This window comes from Carlito syrichta, unplaced genomic scaffold, assembly GCF_000164805.1.
Source record: "Carlito syrichta isolate Samal-C Ts95f unplaced genomic scaffold, Tarsius_syrichta-2.0.1 Scaffold312962, whole genome shotgun sequence".
NCBI lineage: Eukaryota > Metazoa > Chordata > Mammalia > Primates > Tarsiidae > Carlito > Carlito syrichta.
The window spans coordinates 237,670-240,925 of record NW_007257058.1 but is presented as its reverse complement, the minus strand read 5'-3'; positions in this window follow the sequence as shown (position 1 = coordinate 240,925).

Genomic DNA, 3,256 nt, shown 5'->3' with positions numbered 1-3,256 from the left:
AAGGATTTAAGCCAGGACTCTGGGGGGCTACGAGGCCACACTCACCTAGAGTGTAGGCCCACTCCCTGTCTGTGGGGGGGTGAACTTTTCTCAAATAAATCTTTTCTTCTCTCACTGCTGTGTGTTGCAGTTCTTTGCAATTTACTCGGATCTCTGTGTTGCCGGTGTGCACTTCCAGCTTGCCAGCCCCGGCAGTGCTGCGCACCTCCCTGCGTCTCCGCCCTCACCCTGCCCCTGTCCAGTACCCTAGCACTGCCAATCCCTTTCTTATAGTATTATGATAAATGTTGAGGGTCTGCTTATGAATGAGAACATGTGGCACTCATTTCTTTGTTTGTGTGATAGATCACTCAGTATTATAGACTCTTAAGTTCATCTGAGTTGCTGTAAAGTCCATAATTGTGTCCTTTTTATGACTGCATAATATTCTATCATAAATATATACCACTTTTTTTTTTTTTTTTTTTGATTTGGAGTCTCACTCTGTCGCCCAGACTGGAGTGCAGTGGCTGCTCCCAGCCGCCGCAGCCTCAACCTGCTGGGCTCCGGCGATCCTTCCGCCTCAGCCTTCCAAGTAGCTGGAATTACGGGCATGCGCTACCACGCCCGGCTGATTTTTTGATTTATTGTAGAGATGAGGTCTCGCTGCCCAGGCGGGTCTCGAACCCGTGGGCTCAGGCAATCCACTCACCTCAGCCTCCCAAAGGCGCGGGATGACAGGCTGAGCCACCGAGCCTGGCTATACCACATTTTTAAAATGCAGTCCAGTCAGTCCATTATTAAGGAAATATTTTGTAACACTATCGGTGATATGAAGGTATGAAAAGCAAGGTTGGTGCTCGTCTTTCACTTTGTCCCCATTTTTGTCCCCAGTGCTCAGCACAATCTTGACACTCAAGCGTTGTTTAAATGAGAACATGAAGCAAGACCTGGGCCAGCTCCATTGTCATTTACCCCCTTCTGATGTCTTGGAATAAGAGGATCAACAGCAGAGGAAGCTGAGGAGTTGTTTTGTCTAGACTTTGTTTTATAGATAAGAAAATGGAGGCTGGTCTCTGTGGCTCAGCCTGTAATCTCAGCACTTTGGGAGACCGAGGTGAGTGGATTGCCTGAGCCCGCGGGTTCGAGACCCACCTGGGCAACTTGGTGAGACCTCATCTCTACAATAAAATCAAAATGAGCCAGGCGTGGTAGCGCGCCCCTGTAGTTCCAGCTACTTGGAAGGCTGAGGCGGAAGGATCGCCAGAGCCCAGCAGGTCGAGGCTGCGGTGGCCAGGAGCGGCCACTGCACTCCGGTCTGGGTGATAGAGTGAGACTCCAACTCAAAAAAAAGAAAATGGAAATCCAGCGCCAAAGAGAGGACTTTGGCAAGGTTACACAGCAAGTTTGTAGCCAGTGCAGTGTAGTTCTTTTTTTATCTCTGAAACCACCCCTTGCCATAGAGGACTTGAGGGTGGTTCCACCCTTTGCATCTCCTTCATGGAAGTCCTACTGGTCTTCTAACTCGTGCACAGCCTTAGCCACTGGCTAGTCTGGAGCAGCAACCTGGACCCTGGGTGTACTCAGGCTCTGAGGAGTAGACTCCAGACCCCTGGGGCTCTGGGTCTACTCTTTCCACCAGTGGTGGTGAAGCATGTGTCCAGAGTCACACAGTAAGTCCGTTCAGTTGGAATCGGTTGTTCATTTCATTGCACCCGACCACCTTCCCATAAGGGTGACTGGGTGGAGTGGGCTGAAATGGGCGCTCTGGTCAGAGAATTGAGCTGCTCATCCCTGAAGTGTTCACGAAGAAGGTGGACATCCCTCTGTAGTCACCCTGTAATCATGACACGGGAGACTTTGGCATAAAGCAGTTCTCACTAAGGGCACTGCTCCATGAGGTTTGGTGTCTGAGTCACTGAAGGCTTTGCTCTTGGACTTTCTGGCTTGCTGGGCTGCTTCAGGGGCTGGGCCCAAACGGCTGGGTTACTGCATACCAGGAAAGATGCTACGGGTTATTTCCATTTATCTGTATTTGTTGTCTTTGCTTTTGACTAATAGCTCAGCTCCCAAGAACTCCATGCAGGATGTAGGTGCTGAGGATTCTGGGGTGAGCTGAAGGGCCCCTGGATCCCTGAGCTAGACCCTGAAGAAAGCGGTGGATACTGCCAAGGCCCGGGTACTGCCCAGGAGCAGCCAACAGTGTGGCACCCTGGGATGCTTCCTTAGACTGGTCACTAGAGGGAGCCCCAGGGCCAGCTCTCAGCTGTGCCCAGGAAGTGGTACCTCCAGGGCATCCCTGGGTTGGCCCATCATGGAGCAAACGGAATGTCAAGATGGTCCAGGGTAATGTCTTTCAAACTTTTTAACTGGAACTTTACATGGGGCCCTACATTCCATGGATAGTTAGCTGGGAAAATTTGGGGTGGAGGGGAAAGAGCAGTGTAGAGAGCAAATCTGTCCGTTTGTGCTCAGAGCCCTCCACCCTGCCTGTTGTCCTTGGCACTGCCTAGGAGGGAAACTGAGGACCCTACTCAAGGAGGGGGAGTGGAGAGTGAGGTGGTGTTGGGGAAAAGCAAAGGTGCAAGGTGGGTGTGTGTGCGCACCTGTGGATGCGGGTGCCCTTCGGAACCTCTGTCATTCCCCTGGAGAGGAGCACAACCTGATGGGTGGGCTGCGTCCTGAGCAGCCAGATGTCCAACCAGAGGGCTGGTGACACTAATCTGGATCTGCCTCCAACCAAGGAATGCCGTGTCGCCATTCACAACCATGCCCAAGAATGCTGGAGGAAACCTCTGTGGCGTATTAAGTGAACAACTTAGGTTAAAAAGGAAAGGAGGGTAGACTCCAATTCCATCCAAGTTGCTGCAACAGACATTATTTTGTTCTTTCTTATGTCTGAGTAGTATTCCATGGTACCACATTTTCATTACAAAGATGTTCTCAGCACACACATACAAGGAGACAGTTACAAAGAAGGACACCAGCTGGTGGGTATTAACACCAGGACTTTGGCCCTCCTCAGTTTTTACAATGTGTGTATACATCCAAAGTATTGATGTGCCGTTAATGATGGTTAACTTTGGCTGTGGAATTCAAGTTTTGTTTTTTTGGGTTTTTTTTTAAGTTGGAGTCTCACTTGGTCGCCCAGACTGGAGTGCAGTGGCCACTCCCGGCCACGGCGGCCTCGACCTGCTGGGCTCCGGCGATCCTTCCACCTCAGCCTTCCGAGTAGCCGGAATTACTGGCATTCGCTACCACACCTGCCTGATTTTTT